General features: G+C 40.9%; 1 protein-coding gene and 1 long non-coding RNA gene across 2 annotated transcripts in view; one reads left to right on the forward strand and one right to left on the reverse strand.

Moving 5' to 3' along the window:
- Positions 1-7,432: 7,432 nt before the first annotated feature.
- LOC128795439 (uncharacterized) lies at positions 7,433-21,169 on the reverse strand. The gene is made up of 3 exons (XR_008433543.1): positions 21,085-21,169; positions 11,055-11,156; positions 7,433-7,737 (listed from the first exon to the last, which is right to left on the reverse strand). It is a non-coding gene; the product is annotated as an uncharacterized LOC128795439 (long non-coding RNA).
- The window catches only part of ACSL4 (acyl-CoA synthetase long chain family member 4), a 43,866-nt gene continuing 36,935 nt past the window's right edge, over positions 14,261-21,191 (forward strand). The window contains exon 1 of the mRNA XM_053956167.1: positions 14,261-14,370. The gene's annotated coding sequence lies outside the window, so the exon portion shown is untranslated. The remainder of the gene's footprint in view (positions 14,371-21,191) is intronic.

Raw genomic sequence — 21,191 nt, forward strand, 5'->3', positions numbered from 1 at the left:
GACTCCGGGCCCGAGCGGGCGGGCCGCTCCCCGTGGCTGGCCCGGCCCTTGCCCGGCGCCGCAGCATCACCCCACCGACGTGCCTGACTCACGCCGAAAAATGGACGAGCCCCCCGAATTGGCTGCGCCCGGCCGCCCGCTCCTCCCTCCTGCACGGCTGCGCCCGCCTCCCTCCGCTCCCCACCGCCTCCCTTCGCCGCCGCTCCCGCGGCGGGTGCGCGCTCCCCGTCCGCGGCTCCCTCCCGCCTGTTGCCCCTTATTTCGTCCCTCTTCCTCCTCCTCCTCCTCATCGCAGCTGCCCGCGGTTCGCCCCCTCAGTGCCACCGGCCGGGAGGGCGGCAAGGAGCGGGCACAGCTCTGCACGCCCGTCAGCGCGGTCCTGTTCGCCGACCCGATCGGCAGCAACCTTAACTCGATAAACGAGTTTTTCAAGTGCCATTGCAGCAGATATAGGTAGGTCGGTCGAGGAAGGACAAATCCGAGCGGGGCTCCAGCTCAGCTCGGTTCTGGACATGGGCAGGTGCCTGCAGCCAGGTGTGCCCAGTGCCGCACACAGGTGCCTGCAGCCAGGTGTGCCCAGTGCCTCGCACAGGGCGCAGACCCCACTTGCCTTAGTGCTTAGACGATTTACTGCCATGTGTGCCCTGTGCAACGGAGCGCGGGTTTGGTTCCTGGTTTGTGGCATTGTGAAGAGGTTGTATTGCAAATATGTAACTCTGAAAGGCAAAGGTCCGTGGAGATCCGGAGAGAGTAGCAGGTTAACAGGATATTTTCAAAGCAATCAGAGCCAGGTCATCCCCTGAGAGCTGTCTCCTACCGATTTTATTTCACATTACCTGCATGCAGCACATTGCTCTCCCCATCCTGATTACTTCAGGGCTTTCCTTCTCCACAGGATAGCATTAGGACAGCACCATCACTGGCCAAATTGTTGAGCCTGATTAATTGAAAATAAAAGCTTAATTCCACAAATAAGTTTGAAAAGACCAGTTAGATATCAGTACTGATGAGTCAAAGTGATTTCTATATAGACACAGCTGCAGCACCTGGTCTGTAAAGCTGAAGGCTGTATGTCACTGCCATTCTGCTGTGGAAGAAATTATTCCCTTTTTGGGAAAGAAGGATCCCACCAGGCTTTTCCAAAATCTTCAAGGTCTTCTTTCCACAATTTGAGCTTAATAAGAGTTCTACAGAACGCTGTTTTTTCAGTCACTGCTCTTTGATTAAAACACCTATTGTTGATGTAAACCTGCAGCACAATGTTTCTGTAAATTCCTGTCCCATTAACCAGACACGCACATACCTGCAACACACTCACGCTGCACTACCTGGCTTCACAAATACTCAAAACAAGCAATTCAGCATTAACACCAATATTTGGCAGTTTTCTTCTTCCTCTATTTCTAAGCTGTAGGATTACTGTTCAGAAAGATGCTCTATTTCTAAAACACAGGATTACTGCTCACAAAGCACAGAGTATTGTCTCTTAGGGGTCTACCAATGAACAACCTGGGACAGATCTGCCCCTTTCCACTCCCTCAGTCACATACAAGAGGGCAGCTACTGCTGCTAGAAGCAATCCCAGGCATTTTTATACCTTGTCTCTGCATTTCAGTCTCTCACCTTTGGCAGTGTCTGGGGTCTGGTTCTCTGACTTCTTTCCTGAGCTTATCTTTGGTGAAGTGAAAACTCCTTTCCATCGGAGCAGCACTACATTGTCAGGTGCTGGTATTTCAGATGTAGTGATTTCTTTAGAATATGGCCTTGCCTCAAGAATATGAGGGCTTGATTGGGTGGTTTGTGTATTTTTCAGAGATTGCCAGTGAGGAATAACTGGCTGAAAACATGAAAGTGGGCAGCATTTTGCTCACAAAAAAAGTGTTTGCAAAATGTCAGTTTGTTGTCCATCGAAGAGGAAGGAAAGAGAACAGCTAAATAAAAACAGAAGTCATGAAAGCTAAAAATTTAAGCAATCAATAGTTAAGATCTCATAGGAAGGAAGTTTAAAGAAAGGAGTTAAGAAAAGGAATGATGCTTTAGAAAGTAATTCAAAGGGCCATTTATCCCAATTGTGAGTAGAACAGAAATAGCAGTAAGCTTAGCTTGGCCACATCATGAGGTCTCTATTGACCTTAAGCACATGAAGAAAATACAAAGGAAGATGGGTCAAATCACTAAGAATAAGAAAGAAATACTAAAAAAGGTATTGCTGCAAAACCATTGAATTGTCAAGAGCTACCAGATAAAAACTGCTCTTTACATATATTTGTACTAAGAAGGATATAGAGAAATTATGAACCCCTTACTCAACAGAGAAGAAAATCTATCAACAAATTATGAAGACAGCTAAAGGGATTGGTGTCTCTGTTGTATTAGACTTACAAAAAAGACCATGCACAAGCAGATAGTTGGGCTGGTGATGCTGAGAACAAAATTATCTTAGCCCAGAGTAGGTAAAGAACAGACAAGGAGCACTCACATGAACCAAATGTTTTCAGTTTGAGTCTAGTGAACATGACTGAAAGGCAGTTGAAGAATTAAGAAGGTAAATGAGATGCTGGGAAAACAGAAGAGTATACTGTACATTGCTGTTATCAGAGGGGGATGGAGCCAGAGAAATACAGCTCAATTTATGTGTAACTAAGTTAAATTCATGAAAAAATCCTTGGACAAATAAACCTCAAACTATTATTAGCACCTAGATGATAACCAGAGAAAAATTGCAGTCAACATGGATCTGTCAAAAATAAATCACACCAGATAACTTGACTTTTTTCCTCCAATAGAGAACAGGCCTTATGGACAGGACAGAGCCTGCTGTCAGCTTGATTATGTTTATGACACTTTCATGATATTTTCTTTAAAAAGTTAAAGAAATACAGTCTGGGTAAATGTATTATGAGGTCTGTAAAAAGCTTCCTGCATAGCAAGGAGTAGTTCAAAGCAAGAAACAGTTCACTGACAAAAGGAAAAGATATATTGCTGTTTTTTTAGAGCCTGTCTTCAGTCTTTGTCTCTGTGTTACTGGTATTAACAATTTAAATAACAGAACAGAGAAAATTCTTATTAATTTTGCAGATGATGCAAAGCTGGGGGGAGGACACAGAATTACATTTCAAAACATTTTCGACCATTCAGGGAACACTTAAAATAAATAATAACTTTAAATAATAAAGAAGATGTTCAGTAAGATCAAGTAGAATCATAGTTCAGCACACTATACTGGTATAAATCATCTCTGCCTTTCCTCCTCCCCTTGCTACTCATTTTCTGCCTCAGTGTCTTATGCCAGCATTAATTTTTCTGGGCTCTGGTTGACAGTATGAGGACTTTACAATTATAACTTTACAATTATAATTCCAGAGTTAGGTGTAACCTAGAGCACTTTGCTGATCTATATGATCCTACTTTAGGTTGTGGCAATGGATGAGATGACCTGCTGATTTCTTGCTGTGATATTCCACTCATTAGAAAGAAGGAACACGGTTGATATAAAATTTAATACCCTGGTACAACTGATACTTCTTTGCAGCAACACAATATGGATCATTCATGTTCAGACTGTGATCCAAAACAAATTCAAAATACCTGCTTCTCTGATCTCAATCTGCTGGATGGCTTATGCACAGTTCATTCATTCTCTCTGAATTTCTTCAGCTTCTTTGAAAAGCACCCTGAAATCGGTGAATAACAATTTCGTATTATTGACTGAACACTAAGCTGTTACTCTTTGCTATTTATTAACCATTTCTTCTCATCCTTTGCCTAAGTAAGTTAGGATCTTACTAAAATCTACTGTAAATATATGGATCTCCTATGTCAATAGAAATGGTTCTCTAAAAGTAATAAATTCCTGCAACTAAAATATTTGCACGAGAACCTGAGGCTTGTTCTTGCATCTAGCATGAGATTTATTTTTCTGCCAGTGGCTTCTTTAAATATAAAAGTGGTGAAATCACATGTTAATCCATGAAGAAACGCCAGGCCCTGGACATACCAGGAGTCCTTGACCACCCAGAGCCCCAGTCCTCTCCCAGAGCTGTTCTCAGCCCTGGCCTTTGCTCTTCCTGACTTGTTGAGTGGGCTTCCTCGCCTGACCCTGGACCTGGCTTGTCCCCCCTCATATCCTTAATGATCACTGGAGTCTTACAGCCCCTGGCACCATTCCAGCCCTGTTCTCCTGGCCTGGCTGGATGCTCTGGGATGAGTCCTTGGTCAGGTCAGTGTCTCTGTGTGTTGCCCTCAGCTCCTGGATCGCTGCCTCTGTGGGGCAGCCCCACTCTGACAAGGTATGAAATTTAAAGGCAGCTTATGCTTTCTCTGGAAAACAAAACTCTGCATCTTGTCTCTCCCTAATGTAGCATTTGCAAATTCCATCTTAAGTGAGTCTGAAAGTAAAGGCAAGGCCTGAAATCTTGCATGTGGTAGGTATCATCAAGAAGCATCATAAGTTGGACTTCAAAGCAGGAGTAAACAACCTTAATTCTTATTCAAAAAAGCATTTAAGCACATGCTTAGCTTTAGCCTGTCCTCAGATCCTTTGAATTTAATTATATCAATTTCCTCAGCACCAAGCTCTGCTCCTGTACTTTAGAAATGTGATTGTACACATCAGTATGTAGTTACACCTGTAGATGTACTAGAAACTTTGTGCCCTTGTTGTATAGGAAATTTTACAAAAAACCAAAACAACAAAAACCCACAAGCTAAATGAGCAACAAAGTTATATTTTAAGTCCTGAAATATTTCTGGTGAATACCAACATTCACAGATCTTCCTTGTTTGTAGTTTTTTTGACTGAACAACAGTACTGGGCACATAATTGCAGTCTGAAAAAGCTTTGAGCAGTCAAAATGAGACTTAGAACAGTTCTGGGCAGCATTTGCAGACTATGGGTATGAATATATTCAGGTTGTTTATGCAGAAAGCAACAACAGTTGTAAACCAGAAGGCCTATTTCTGTACAAAACAGAAACCACGGTCCCTTTGGCTTCCTACTTACATCCTACCTCTTTTCACTTTTCACTTGGCCTTCTTGTTTCATTCCTTGTAGCCCATGAATTAAATCAAATGTACTTTCCCTTCACAAATTAGGACAATTGCTCCCCTAGTGAGGTTGAATCTTCAGAAGTCTATACATCTACATCCTTCCTCTGACCTTATTTTCAATGTGCTTTTTGTTGTTAGGATGGCTTTGACACCCTAGGCTGAGTTCTACTAACTCCTGAGGTGTTTTTATAGTCTTAAGAAGATTATTCTCATTTTATCCACTTTTCAGAAAGTAATCAAACCCTGGATCACTTGTGAAAGCAGTGGGCCACAAGCAATGCTTTACTGGCTGTGGCAAGGGCTCATGACTTGCTCTGAACACAGCACATAGACTGTGATAGTCTGCAGGCAGTCAAACACTGCTGCTGGCTGCCCTGCTCTAGTGAAGCTGCAGCTGGGTATAGATCCATGTCAGGAGCAGGCAATGCACCTTTGGATGTGACATCAAACATTCCTACCTTGCTGCAGACAGGAGATGCTGGGTAAGGGCTCTCCCAGCCTCGAGGGGCACCCTGAGAGTGTCCCTGCCCCAGGGAGATCACCACCAGCAGCTGCCATGCAGGACACCTCAGTGGTTGTGGGGGATGCAGATACTTACAGCAAGCCACTCACTACAGGGTGGATTTGTTTGTTCTTATTTTTTCTGTTCTGTTGGGTTTTTTCCTTCTTGCTACAAATCTAGGTTCATAGAGATTCTTCTATCAGTTATTCTGACTTCCTTCTATTGAGTCAGTTGCTCACATGCATTTTTTATGAATTTAAAGAAAGGCTTGTGGTAGTGTAATTGCTTATTTCCTCTCAAGGAATTTTCTTGAGAGAAAGATGAAAGTCTGTTGCATTTATCATATCTCTCCCTGTCAGCTAATGTAGCTAGAACATATGCTAGACAATACCAAAAAATAAGGAAATGTCAATTAGAAACATTCAAAATAGAAGCTTGAAAGGCATATCACATTGTCATGTTTTTTAACCTGATGGACTGAAAATAATAGAAAGCACCAGCAGAAACTTGCTAGATGACAACTGCATGAACCAGCTTCTCACTGATTCACATTTCTCTCATGTTCATATAATTAGATTTAGTTTTTCCCTTACATAAAATGCTGCAGTATTAACAGACACAAAAAACAGGTGGATGTAAAAGCAGGGGAAAGTACAGAACTATCATGAATCAGCAAAGTTTGCTCTGAGATAAAGAAAATCTTAGTTGACAGTTTATCTGCACTTTGATTACTTGTATTGAGATTAAGAGGTCAAACAGTGCAGTCAGTCTGCAATACAGGTGGAGGAGCCACCCAAAAAATGGGAATATTTCTTTGTAGTTTCATATTCTAAATGAGTAAACACAGTCTCTGAAGTTGTTTGGAGCTTGGGAAACTATATTTGTGTTGAGTCTGAAAAAATGGATCTACTATAAAACACGTGTTCTTAAGAAAACTAAAATTTCTATCCAGATATTCTCCTTAAACTTGAAGTATCTTGAGAACTAACAAAAAGAAGACTGCTCTTTTCATACATCAGCAACCAAACATTTATGCCTTAGAACACTTCCTTTTGTGTTTGTGTCCTGTGTTGTTCAGCCATTTTTAAGTTTTCAAGGCATGTGCTTTATTCTATGTCCAGTACTAGCCCCATATTATTGCTAAGTATAATAAAAGGCATTTTAAAAAGAACCATCCAAACTCTTTCTCTTGGAAGCTGAGCCCTAACAGCACTTTTCTCAGTCTCTAATTGTTTGTTACAGTTGAGTTAAGCTGTGACTGGTATACGTAGGAGGTACACTCTAAATCTACATAGATATTAAGGCAGAAGAATGTGTGCTTTCTATTTTTGTTCTGTTTTGCTATAGTTTATTGAGCACACTGGCATCCATGATGAATTACTGAAAACCCTTTTAGCATAAACTTAGTTTTAAAACTAAGAATTAATTTCAGATTATGAGACACTGTCACTGCTTATGAACCTCAACCCGAGGGATTCAGAACACTGTGTCTTCCCTAACCTTCTGTGTGGAATTTGCCTTTGTTATTAAAGCCACAGTGATATTTGGTGTTCAAAGTCAGGGAACTGCTATATTTTACATAATGTAAAACAAATGTAACAGCAGTCTCAGAAACAACATGAAAGGTGGGAAGGAGAACTATAACATGGTGCAGTCTCTGGTTAATTAAATTAAATGAAATTTGTACCATTTCCTTCTATCATGGAATATTATGTGGTCAGGTCTATTATGTTATATAATTGTCTTATCACAGTGTGCTTTCATGCCTTGTGATATTTGGGAAGGAGGTGTTGGATATCTCAGTTTTACAGTGAGTGATCAAGAAGTGTCCATTTCTCACAAAGATTTCTGAGCCAAACCTGGGTTCTGTTAGACCTTCCCACCATTTATTAGCATGCACAGGTGTCAGTCACACACTTGAACATTTCTGTGAATATAACCCCTGAAATTAGATGCTTTAAAATACCAAAAGGCTGCTCTTATACCTTTGTATTGGGTTTGCATGACAAGGTTTTTGTGGTCAAGATGAGTTCTGTGAAGCTGCCAGAAGCTTCCCTGATGTCCAACAGAGCCAAGGCTGGCTGGCTCCAGGATGGACCCGCTGCTGAACGAGGCTGTGCCCAGCACCAACAGAGACAACAGTTCTGGGATAACAGCTTTCAGAAGGAGAAATAACCCCTGTGCAGCTGCAGTGGAAGAAAGGAGAGAGAATAAGTGAGAAACAACTGCAGACACCAAGGTCACCAAGGTGAAGGAGGTGCTGGAGCAGAGATTCCCCTGCAGCCCCTGCAGGACCATGGTGAAGTATGTCTTTAGTGTCTCTTTATAAGTTATTGAGGAGAAGTGAGTATACTGGCATGTTTTCTGTGCAAGCTAATTTCACAAAGAGTAGGAGCCTCACACAGGACACAGGTCATGTTTAAGTGCTTTGTTACAGAAGGTTTAACCATTTCACTGAACAGCCTGGAAGGAGCCGCGAGCCCTCTGGTGGTTGGTCACCCCCTGAAATTCTCCTCCCAATGCTCTATAACTAATACAGTAACCCACACATACACTTTGCTTTCAGTAGTAGTACAAGTTTTGTTAGTTTATCCCTTGAGAATGTTGCTATGACCACTTTTCTACACCTAGGAAATGAAATAGTAACAATTTACTATTAATCTGGCTGAGAGAGTTGGGACTGTTCAGTCTGGAGAAGAGAAGGCTCCAGGGAGGCCTTAGAACACCTTCCATTGCCAAAAGGGGCTCCAAGAGAGCTGGAGAGGGAATTTTGACAAGGGCATGGAGTGACAGGACAAGAATGATTTTACACTGAAAAAGAGCTGGTTTAGATTAGATATTAAGTAGAAATTCTTCCCTGTGAGGATGCAATAGCCTGGTCTAGTAGAAGGAAGGAGACTCCAACCCTGGCCATTCTATGATTCTATTTCTAGTTCTAGTCTAACAATATATGGCACACCTGCATGAGACACAATACTCTTCTATAAGGGAGTTTTACTTTAAATTCCAAGAATATGTGCCTGTTTCTGCAGAAGGGATGATGGCCATGTGGTCACTGAGAGCTTGGCTGGGGCCTAGGCACACCAAACATTCTGATAGAACAGGGTTGGGAAAAGGAGTCAGTGTTTGCAGGAAAGAAGGCAGGGATTGTGTTCTCATGTTAGACCTGTCAGAGTGAAATAGGTTTTGCCATTCTCAGGTGAGATGGGATAGAAAGGAACTAGCTCTAAACTGCAGCAATCACTGGACTGAAATTTAGTGATAAATAACTTGAACCAAGTTTTCTTGAAATATGTATGGATTACATATATTGTAAAGCAGGTCATGTTTAAATATAAGAGGGGTTTTTTGGTGTTATTTGCTGAGGCCAATGTAGTGCACTGTGTTTGAAGGAAACAAGAAAATATATATCTCATGCAGATTTAATATCTCAGCTTATGTTCTCATCTTGGTATCCAGATTAATCGTGTAGCCATTGGCTCCTTTTTCCATCCCACATCAGTGGATGGTTGCTAACAGTTTCCAGTAATAGAACAGGGGAGGCAAAAGAGTTTTTCAGGTCTGTGATATCCAGATAGCTCAGCTCCTCTTAGGATTTTTCATAAATCTTAAAAATATTTACCACAGAGCTTTCTATATTTATCAGGATTCATGGCTTGTGTAGTTGTGAGCATTTTCACAGCTTGGCTGATGGTATTCACATGCTTCAGAGCTGGGGGCTGAGTTTTCTCCTGTGGCTGATTACTGGGAAGATTTCTTCCACAGTCCCAACCCTGACACAATCCCTTCCTGCCTGGATGGGAGGTCAGTGCTGTGGTACTCAGTACAGGTTATTACCCAGCAGATCACATGGACTCAGCAACAGATTTTTTAATGTTGAACAAATGTGCCCAAATTATTTATGTAAAGCCTTCTTTACTAGAAACAAAGAGATAAGCTGAAACTATAGTGTGGGCACGTAATCTCAAAGGAGCTCCAGGAGCATGTAATTCAAAAAATTATCCAAAGAAGGGGGAAAGAAGAACAAAACTCCTTATATTTCAGCTTGAAACATCTCAGGTTATTCCTGTTTTTCAGATCTGTTTGCTGCTGTTCTATAAGTCCAAAAAGCACAAATGGCTGCTAGATAAGCAAAAAAAAAAAAAAAAAAAAAAAATCTAGAGATTCAGCCACACAAACAGAATAAAGTACAGTTTTCTCATTAAAAGATTTTTTAAATCTTCACAATACTAGTGCATGCCTTCTCCTATTTCTGTAGTGCAGTGAAATTCTATGATCTGTAAATTATGTAAGTGAAACAAGGAAATTTAAAAAATACTTGGTATCTATATAAAATCTGCTTTTCTTAAAACAAAACAAAACAAGCAAAACCCAAACTGACAGGAAAGAAATCATTAGTCAAGCAGACAAGTGCAATTTGGTGAACATTCAGCAGAATGTTATCTGGAGGGTTGCAGACAGTTCTCATGCATTCATTCACGTGCTGTATAAAATAGTTCAAATGCCCCCAGGAGTTGGTATTTTGAGATATTTCTTCTGTAGAGGTTGAAGTACATTGGGTTGTACACATGTAGAGAGTGCCCACAGGAACTCAGAGCAGGTGTGTGTGACCCTCTCAGGTGAGGCTCCTACCGCTGTGATCTTGCCTGGAGACCCTGTGAGTGTGCACCAGTGAACAACGCCTGTGCTTCAAGACGTGATTCTCCCCACTTCCACGTGTGCCAAATTCCTCTCTATATGATTATTTATGAAGGGAATCAGGTTAGACATCTGCGTTCTGCAATTAACCTTTGGTTACAAAATTACTGACTGTCGTAACAGAGAGCAAAACTTGCACAGCAGGTGGCAGCCCCGGTCCTGCTTGGCTTTAGCCCGGTTCGCGCCTCGGAGGAAGAGTCTTCCAGAGCTGGAGGGGTTACTGCTGTTGAACAGCAGTGCTTTCCTTCCTGGGAAGCAGGTGATTTTTAACAAAGAAGTCATTGGTCACTGTCATATTACAAAGGCAGAGTGGTTCAAGAGGAGATAATTTGAAAATAAAATGAGTAAACTATGTGAGCAGCACTACTCTCTGGCAGTTTGGGATGGTACTGTAGTGTAGATTCCAAGTTGAGTCAGTCGTATGTCAAAATCAAGCAGGAAGTCAAACTCTTGATAATCCTGCCTGAGTTATGCTCCACAGCCACCCCAATACATCTGCCTGTTAGCAGAAGCAAGAGGTTCCCACAGTGTATTTTTGGATATTGAACGGCCTGAATAATCTGTAATCTTTTGGTTAAATTGTAAAGAGTAGAGTATAGTAGTCTAAAGCTTGTAGAACCAATGGTGTAAAATTCTCTAGGAGATTCTGAAAATTAATTCCTGAAAGGTAATTCTTACCCCTCCTCTCTTCTCTGAACCTTAAAAGGTGTTAGGAAAAGGGGGGGGGGGGGGTTATATCTTCTCTGCAAATGGGGCAGTTTGCTTTGAAATATCATGAATAATAATTCTTAGAAAGCCCTCTTACCAGCTTCAGATGGATTTGCACCAATTCTGTCTTCAGACAGGCCTAAAAACCATCATGCTGTCATTGAATGTTACACATCCTTGTTCCATTTCCTCACCTGGCCTGTGGGGGAAAAAAGAAGGAATTCTTCTGGGAATACATTTATCATGAGATAAAAACTTGACAGCATTCATTTATCATTATTTTGGGTTGGCATAATACAAATATGGCCTGGGTGGCAGGCATTTTAAACTTGATTTGTTAAAACTATGTGTTTATTTGCCTGAGTGGGACATTTCAGTACTTAGCTGAACTATCACCTAACACCCAGAGGAATGTCTTAGACCTACAGACTTAGGTGGTTATTAGGCTTAATTGGTATTGTTACTGTAGACCTCCTGAGATATTGAATATGGCTTATTATGGCTTATTTTAAACTTTTTAATCCAGTATTAGGAAGAATTGCCATTAAGTTATACCATAGAAAAATAATAAGTCTAAAGTTAAATCTTGTGTTGTTGGTTTAAAACTGTTTAAGCCTCCTGTTCATCACAAATCCTCTCACAATTTACTGAACTCCCTTGTGCTTATGCCAACAATTTTTATAGCATGTGCTATAGTACATTATAGCTTTTTATAGCTTTATACAGCCTTGTGCCCAGTGTAGCACCAGAGAAGTCAGTGGGGTCATAATGGAGATTAATTTCACAGTATTTCAGTCATCTAAGTTGATTCCCTCCAAGTAAGCACAGAACTCTGTGCTGCCAAATTCAGTGGAAGCTCATTAAATGCCTGTTGCAGTTCTCATGGAGTCTCTTTTTTGTGGAAATACCTGTTCTTGTTCCTTTGTTTTGTGTGATAATTTCCCCAGGTTAACTATGTCTATTTGCAAGATCAATTCTGAAAGGTCCTAAATTTTGTACATGGGATGTAAAGTAATGGAATTTGCATTGAGGTAGCATTTGCTGGGTTTGCTATGTAAGAAAAAGTGAAAATTGGAAACAAGTATCATAAATTATTTAATAGTTTTAGCATTAAATGAGTAGCAAAAGGAAATGCTTAGAAATTAGGGTGCAATTCCTGTCTGTAGTTTCCCCTGCACTGCAAGGACTCTATGTACTTCAAGTACTCTTGTAGCACTTTGCAGAAGAGTATAAAAGTGTGTAATGTTTGAAACTATCATACAAAATAGGGAAAAAGATGAAACAGTAGCATTGATTATAAATCTAATTTTGTGAGTAAACTTGAACAAGAAGTGTGGTGGGTTTTGTTATCTGAAATTCCTACCTGAAGCATGGAACAAAGCTGCTTTCACAGGATAACTTGGAGAGACTCAAGACCTGACAATAAAAGCTCTGTGAGGAAAGGATGTCCCACCTCATAAATTTGCTTTTTTGATAAGAATTTTATATTGGGTCAAAGGTGAAGACACACAGGATTTACATGTGCAGTCACATGGCAACCTAGTTTAGCATGGAAATGGTGAATAATGTTGAATGATCTTCTACAGTAACAACCTAAGTTGAGCATCCTTATTAAACAGGAAATCCATGGAAGAAAAAGAGCTAGGGTTTCAAATCTATTAAAAGCCTGTAAGGCTTCATCAGCTGTGCTGCTCGTAGGAGTTCTTGTTTACTCTGCACAGCAATATTTCAGTCTAAAGGCCTTGTCTCCTGTGGGCAGCCATTTCTGGGAAGGGAGGTGAATGGCAGTGTAACATTGAATGACATTGAATAGGGACATAGCTTTTAATCCTCCAGCCACAGCAGTGTTTGTCAAATGCTCAGTATAAAACAAAATTTGATAGACAGCAGAGGTAAAAAGGGGGAAGAGTGAACTTATGTTCTATTATGTGGTTTGTCTCCAAATTATCGAATTCCTTTCTAATATGAGAAGTTTGCTTATGAGAAGGAATGAATTTATTATACCAGCCCAACATTTAGGTGATATTTGGGGAGTTCAGATCTTACTGTAACATACATAAGTCCAGTGCGAAAACATGTCTTAGAAAGACACAAATAACTGCTTTGCTTTAGGCAACCCCTTAAATTCTGAGAACAAGGACTGGTCCTGTGCTACACACTTTGCACATGTTCTGTTTGCTGAGCAGCCTCTGCAGGCAGAACTGACCCTCACTTGTGTGTGAGGGGAGAGAAGGTGCTGCCACTGCTGTGCTCTGGTGTCCTGGGCTGACACTTGGGCTGCTCCCGACTTTTCTCCTGAAGGGTGTTATTGTCAATGCTGATCAATAATATTTAAAGGAAGAACAGCCCTGCTGCTGTTTGTATCCTTGTTAATGAGGAGATAAGAAAGGCATCTCTTGTTAAGCCTGATAATATAGTTGGATGAAGCAATGAAAAATAATATTCTAAAACTTGGTAAGAGATGGAGTTGCTCAGGCTGCTTGTCCAGTGGATATAATGTACCTTTTGTTACCCTGCCTATTTTTGCACTGCCTTCTCATTTTCTCAAGCTGCTACAAGTCTTTTATGTGAGGATGCTTCCATTGTATACCAATGAAGGAGCTGAATTATCTAGGTAGCAGAGGCTAAAGCTGAAGCTCCCTAGCATCATCTTTCTTAAGTATCACTGTCTGGTAAGAAAATAGGTCTGTAAGTGATACTATTCTTCAAACAAGAAGAAACTGTTATCGGGGTACTTGTCAGCTGTGTAATACTGATACCTGGGCTGGCCTGTGGAACCAGATAGCATAGCAGATAGCGGGGGTGGGGTGTTGGGGGGGAGATGGTGTCTGCTTTTGGGCAGTGTTGGACCCTGAGTAGCAGAGTAGCAGGGGCAGAGAACACCTCACAATGCAGCCATTCCCCTCCCTGGCCCCAGGGCCTGTGAATTTCAGAACTTCATTCACAAGCATTTACTTCTTCTGTAGCTACTACAACAATAAGGACTGTTTTTTGCGAACAATTTGCATATATGGTCATGTGATTCAATTAAAAAACTGACTCAAAGAAATAACTTGTAATAGAACTACAGACAGAAACAAAAGCATAGTCATTAGAAGCATTGTGTAAATGAAGTAGATTCCATTAATATCTCTTGCATACGTGACGTTAATGGGAAACTTGAGGAACAACGTGTACAAGTAGGTAGCAGCCAGTGATCTGACAAACTGATTGTGCAATTAGAATTCTCTTCCATTTTGCTGCCAAAAGTGAAGTCAATGTTACAAGTGCAAGCATTTAAGAGTCAGAGTTCTATTAATGTTACCACAGCATTATAGACTGACATTCACCTGGACTCTTCAATATAAATGCTTTTACTTTACAGATCTGAGTGCTGAGTCAAATCCTTCATCTCACAGGAAACACTTTTTAAGGTAAGAATTCAAATACCTTTTTTGTACTTTGAGCTGCACTTCCCATCTTTATATGATATTTCTGGGTTTTTTTCATGGACAAATATTTTGTGTACCACAGATATTATGAATGGAAACAGACCAATTTAGACCCAAAAGATTTTGGCAATGAAGTTACTATGCAAAGGAACTGCTGACTTGTTGACTGAAAAATGCTACTAAGAATGTAGAAACTTGATATTCTGGCATCTTTGTCCATGTAAGCAAGAGCTTATACAGACCTAAGTGGATGGGAGAGGTAAAAGTATATGTGGGGAATGTTTTATGGGTGACTCCTAAAGGGTCTGAAAAAGGTGACCAAATAATTATATACCTTTCTTAAACTGTTCAGTGTAATAGCCAAAACTGCTGAAGAGGTCTGTACCACTACAGCACACTGTCCATAAATTACATTTTAAAAGATATTTATCCTAGAATTTGTGTTCCTTTTTCAATGTTCCACAGTGCTATGGAGACAATTGTGTTGGGCTGATGGGAAACTGTGTGGTGAAAAATCAGCCTCTGAAGAAAGGGGTTATGCTAGAAAAAACAAGCTAACTCAAAGCTTTGCTGCAAAAACAGAATTAAAAGAATACACTTTGAATTACAACAAAATCCATAACTTTTGGACAAACTGGGTATATGAGATTCTTATAGGTGCAGTGTCTTGTAAATCATTAAAGAATGGAAGCTGCAAGACTGTCCTGTAAGTGCTCCCTTACCATTTCAGGAACAGGCTGAAACAGAACTCCTGGAGCATGCCAGGGCAGACTGGCAGCTTGCTGGAATTGAGACAGGATGCATAGAATATTTTAGTACTTGAAGGCTACCTACTTGCTTTAAAGCATAGGCAATACTTCTCTCCTTGGGCTAGAGTTCTGTGTTGCCACTCCATAATTTTACCCTCTGGGCTCAGCAATCTCTGATATAAAAAGAAAGTATATCTGATGAAAGCAGGATTAGTTTGTACTGATTTTATAGGGATTTACAACCATAAAAACAGATGTTCCAAGAGGAACATTTACAGGTTGTTTAAAAAAAATCACACAACACAGCTCACAATAACAAGAAGACTTTATAAGGCTTGCATATAAGTAGATTGCCAGTCTATCAGCAAATAATTTTTAGGAATTTCTCTTATATTTTTATATTATTATGTATAGAAAAGAGCTCAATCTCTCAATGTTAAGAACTATGTGTTGATTTAGTTTTTCACTTTAAGAAATAAAATATCAAAACCCAAAGAAACACACCATTTCATCTTTGTGTAATAGGTAAATTGTTACACAGGAAGCCAGTTACTCTAAAATTAGTTAACTGCTCCTTTCTGCACCAAAATATGGTTTGCACACAAGACTATATCTGTCCTTCATGCATTCTACTGATGTGTATTTGCCCCCAAGGCTTATAGGAATGTCTACAAACAGATAGCAGTAAGTTGAGTCATTCTAACCTTACCAACATTACTTCTCAATTGTGCAAATTCAGAGGAATACATGCACATGTAACTGTTCCCTGTGAGAACAACATGTACAGGAGCACCACAGAGGATATTGTTTGTTCTTCCCTGTTCCCTGTTCCCCAGAAATGCAGCTGAGGCAGCAGCCAACCCACAAACATACATGCTTAGGACTACTGCTACTTTTTAAAATAGAGTATTGTATTTTTAAAAAACTTGAGCTCAAATGAAAAACTGGAGCAAAGTTAAGGTGAACCAGTAACTTTTTTTTCTATCCAGGCTCTAAATTTAAAACAAACAAACAAAAATTGTGGAAAAAAAGTATCAATTAGGAGCTGGCCTTGCTGTTCCTGTCAAAAACTTCTGCCATCACATATGTAAACAGAAAAACTATTGAGGTCAAGGTCCTCACAGAAGTCTAGTGTTTGCTCTGATGAATTCCCCAAATGGTTTCATACTAAATTAGGCACCATATTTAAAATGTTATGATTCCTTTAAAGGAAACTATAAGACTCAAGAGATCCTGGTGAGAAGAATAGAGAAATGCTGAAAGAAGACAATTTTTAGCCATATTTTTAGCCATAATGTATCTCATGGGCTCTGTAGTATATCTGGCCTGTTGTGGCTACTGTTTGCTGTGGTTATGCACTTTAGACTGGATCTTGTGAAAAATCAAAGAAAGCTTTTCATTTCTATAGCAATTAATTTTCTTTCTTGTGAGTATCTCTAGGCAGCGTAGAACATATTTCATTATGTGCTAACTATTCAATCTTTTTTTGCAATGGCTGTTCAAAGTTTCCTCTGAAGTCTACTTTTAGGTATTTTGTTTTCTGTGGCGATCTATTGATTGTTCTGCCAATAAGACACGTAAATGTTGGCAACAACAACATTAAATTTAGAGTTCCACATCTTTCCCTAGATTTATTGTGCTATAAATCAGAAATCTCTCTGTCAATACTGCTTTCCTTTCTTAAAATGTATATCCTTCAGTCAGGAATTCCTGGTCCAATACTGCATCCTATTTGTCATCTAATACTTTAAGGCTGTGCTTCAGATAGGGCTTTTCAGTTTTGTGATAAACTGGACAGCAACATAACACTGAAACAACATTCTCCTTCAGCTTCATGTAGTGTGTGACCCAACCAATGGAACTGCCTGTGAGTGCTGATTTGACCCAAGATAGTAAATCACTAGGTGCCCACTTGGGAGGAAAGAATCAGAGAAAAGAGAAAACCAGAACATGTGTGCTGTCATTGCTCTGGTGTCTTGAAGCCTAAGCAGAGTGTTACTGTCAGCAGTTACTTCTGGAAAGCAAAGTAGCTCTAACTTCTGCACACATCTGAGCAGGTAATGAGCTGATGGTGTTGCAAAATCCAAATGTTATGTCTGCAAGCAGGTACGTGTTTATGTGTCACGCATGGAATAGGGCTTAAAGCAATGATTTAATTATGTAATGCAAGTATTTGTTCAGTGCTTGCAAGCTGCTGTTCATTTGTCTGCACAATGACTCAAAGTTAGAAGTTATATTTGGGTACATGGGGGCGGGGGGGAAACTGATTGCAGGTTTGTAGAGACTTTGTCTCTACATTCCTCCTGCTCTTTCCTCCAAAGGCCCAGTATTATGGTTGGAGATGCAATACAGAGTTTTTTGTTTTTCCTATAAAAATTAGAAATTTGTTATTCTTTGACAACTCTTATAAACAGATTTGCAGATAATTTTTAAATCTGGTTTCCTATATAAGACTAAAGGAGGAATGGAACTAGCCTGAACAAAAACCATCAAAAACCAAAACCATTCATATGTTTGATAGCAGTCCCTTCTCTTAAAATGCTGCCTTTTAATCACAGCCATCCCTCAGTTCCCCCTGCTGGAAATTCCCCCATGGAGTGCACTTACTTGGCAATATCAGTAAGCCTTTGTGTCATCAAATGTATATGACTGACTGCTATGTTGGTTTTGTTTTCTTTTAAAACACAAGAGTCAGTTTAAAAAGGTCTGGAGTGACCAAAAGTCCATTACTCTCGATGGGCAGAATTCATGTGGAGGTCCAGTGTGCAAAAAGGAGCACACTAAAACTTCACCAGCCCAAGATGAAACTCAGGTAACTTTTCTGGGAGAATGCTTGCTCCAAAATGGCCAAGTATGTGTACAAATTTTGTTTTCTGTTGTTTTGATTCTAACTGTACAGTCTGTGAATACAAACAGGACTGTATTTAGGAAATAGTTGATTTCATCAGTCACTTCTCCTAATATAAATAAACAACCCACAAGGCTCCAGATATTGATTTATTACTTAGAAGTGCTAAGATTATGCAATCCCTTTGCTGATATCAGGAATGAGGTGAGAAGCTCTTTACTCTTTCCAAGCTTTCTCTGAATTCTGAGTGAAAAACAGAGGCCTTGACTTCAGCCTCTCCTCAAGATCCCTTTCTCTTCTTTTGACCTCTGTGTTAAGGCTGAAAATCAGCGTCAGTACAGCATGACTTCACTGTCTGGGAAGTGCTGTTACACTCATCACATCCCACAGAGATCTTCAGCAAGCGTTTCTTACCAGAAAGATACAAAGGAGTTGCAACATGAGAGACAAGGAAAATCCTTTCAGTCAGATTTGGTTTTGAGGATACTGTGACATTTTGTTATATAAAGACCATTTTCATTTTTGTTTAAAGACTCCTCTAGAAGTTTGCAAAGAGATTTTACACATCTTGTAGTGAATGTCAGCTTCCTGACTACAGGCTTCCTTGTCTTATCTTCCTGTTTTACAGCCTTTGGAAGTATCACACATCCTCAGGGAATTACCAGTTGACCACAGCTTTATTTATAAAGAGCAAGTAAATCCATTTCTGCTTTGCTTTCAAAACAGAATGTTTGGCATCTTTCAAAGAATTGGTTTAAATGAAAATGTATCTTACAGCAAACAAAAGAGCATATTCTACATCAGTAAATCCTATGAAAATCAGGCAGGTATTTGCATACCTGTAGCTGCAGGAAAGGTTTCCCATGGTGCTCTTTCTAAAGCCTCCACAGAACAAGGTGTATTTGACTCTTCACCCTGTCTGTAGTAAGTATAATTTTAGGACTCATTATTCTAATGATAACCTGACAGGTTATATTTTTTCCTTAATTGTAATTAACCAAAATTTGTTTCCAACTTTGCTGAAATTATTAGTTTGACCTAGATGTTCATCCTTCTGAAACAGACAAAGTATTTTGTTGAGCATCCCCAAGAACACTGAGGCCTGGATGTCAGTCAGTGGTGCCTGGCCTGGGGACAAGTGGACAAACCCTGCAGACACTGGGGTTCCCCACAGAGCTTCTTGCTGTGGCACATAGGGCCAGCTTGTCCAGGGCCAAGAAGAGGTTGATGAGGTCCCATGGCTTGGTCAGATCTCCAGCAGGGAGGGCATAAAGGGAGAGGAGGGGAAAGAGTTACACTCAGCAGAAGTGCACAACCTGAAGCACCTGGAATCCAGGTGGCAGCAAGGACATGCAGTCGGCAGTAGAGAGATGGAAGCTTGGACTTGTTGGAGGTACTATGAAACTGCATCTGGAAAGCATGAGACTTGTCAGCCTAGAAGAGAGGTGAGTAAGGTAGTAGTGCAAGGAATGTGTGTTACAAATCTGTAAAACAAGGAGTGGCATGGAGAGAGGCAAGAGAATGGTTAACTAATGCAAAAGTCAGGGGACACCATGTAGAAATTCCAGACAGAAGGCATGGAACATACAGAGTTGATTTCCACCCAGCATGAAGTTAGACCGTGGAATGACATCAAGCTGTAGATGCTGGAAGCTTAGAGTATTAAGAAAGCAATTGGATTTCTTTTCCATTTTCTATCAGGAGCAGATACAGACTACTTCTAGCTAAAGGTCTCGAAGTTGCAGAAGTCCTTATCTTCCCAGGAGATGGCCAGCCACTGTTGAGAACAGCATCATGTTCTACCTCAGGCATTACTCTGATCCACTGTGGTCATTCCAGTGCTTTGGTTGGCTTAGGCACAAGACATGCTTCCTTACCCACCAGCAGAATACATCACAGTAAATCTGTACTCACTTAATGCAAAATCTAATACTATAAGAAGTACAAAATAGCTGGAATAAATTACAAGTAGATTTTCTTGCCTATTTACTGTCCAGGACAAAGATTTAGAAAAGAAGCTGTGTCAGTGTTCTAGTTGGAAAAAAAAAAATGTGGCAAGTTGGTTTGCCCAACCTTTTCTCAGTATTTAGGGAGGTTACATCAAAAAAGTAATCTGCATGAAACAGATATGCCTTTGGGCATCTTATGCAATCCAGGTTCTCTTATTAGTGATGATGTGACATTAAGAAACACAATGGGGTTTGAAACAAATTAGAACAAAGTGAGAGTGTAACAGACTGCCCCAAGTGTCATATAGTCCAAACAGAGCAAAACCCACACAGTGATTCAGCTCAGCCTCTATCCAAGGAAGTGATGTGCTTTTTGCTTCTCTGGGAATTATTAAATATAGCATCCACATTGCATGTGCAGTTGTTGCCAGAACATTTTAGCCTCCTGCAAGGTGTTGTCCTTTATGGAAGCAAACCTGTTACCAAATATAGCAGTGGCTATGTAATGTATGCCAATTTAGTTTTTTCACACTCTATCCCACTCCATATGGGCGGGGGAGGATCCTGCTGGACTTCTGTTCCACATAGATGGAACACCAAATGTTTCCTCTTCCCTTAAATGCTATTAAGAAGCGGCATTGTCAGAAGCAAGTTATTTTGTGCCAGTTCTCTTCCGAGGAAGCCTCAGACTCCAAAACAGCTAAAACCATCTGGCAAACAGTTGCATGAATCATGGGGATATTTGTAGCCTCTGGCTTTTTGAACCGCGCTGTGAGTAATGCCAGTCACTCTCGTCAGCACTGCTGCTGAAACCCGTTCCTTGTGTTCTGAATAAAGACGAAAGGGGCCTCCGACTGGGCCTGGTGGTCTCCAGATTGTCAGGAGCCCAAAATTGGGTTACAAACATCTGAGCTGTCTTCTCCAGCCTGAAAGATCCGGACTGGCGGCCTCGCTGCTGCCAGCTGTAGCCTGCCCGGGAGGCTGTGCCCGGGGTCGGGGCTGGGGCTCCGGAGTGGCTTTTGCCGTGTAGTTCGGCCTGCCCCGCGGCCTGTTCGTGCGCCTCGGCGGAACTGTGACAAGCCCCGCCGAGAAGGGCCGCGCTAACCGAGCTCTGCCCGAAGCCCGGGTCCCATGTCACCCCCTCACGAACCTGCGAATCCCGGGGTCCTCGGGACGCGGCGGCAGCACTGACCGGGGCCCCGGGCTCGGGTCCGCAGCCGCCTCCGCCCCTTCCCCAGCGCGTCACGGTGGCGGAGG

Source organism: Vidua chalybeata, chromosome 14 (assembly GCF_026979565.1).
Source record: "Vidua chalybeata isolate OUT-0048 chromosome 14, bVidCha1 merged haplotype, whole genome shotgun sequence".
Taxonomy (NCBI): Eukaryota; Metazoa; Chordata; class Aves; order Passeriformes; family Viduidae; genus Vidua; species Vidua chalybeata.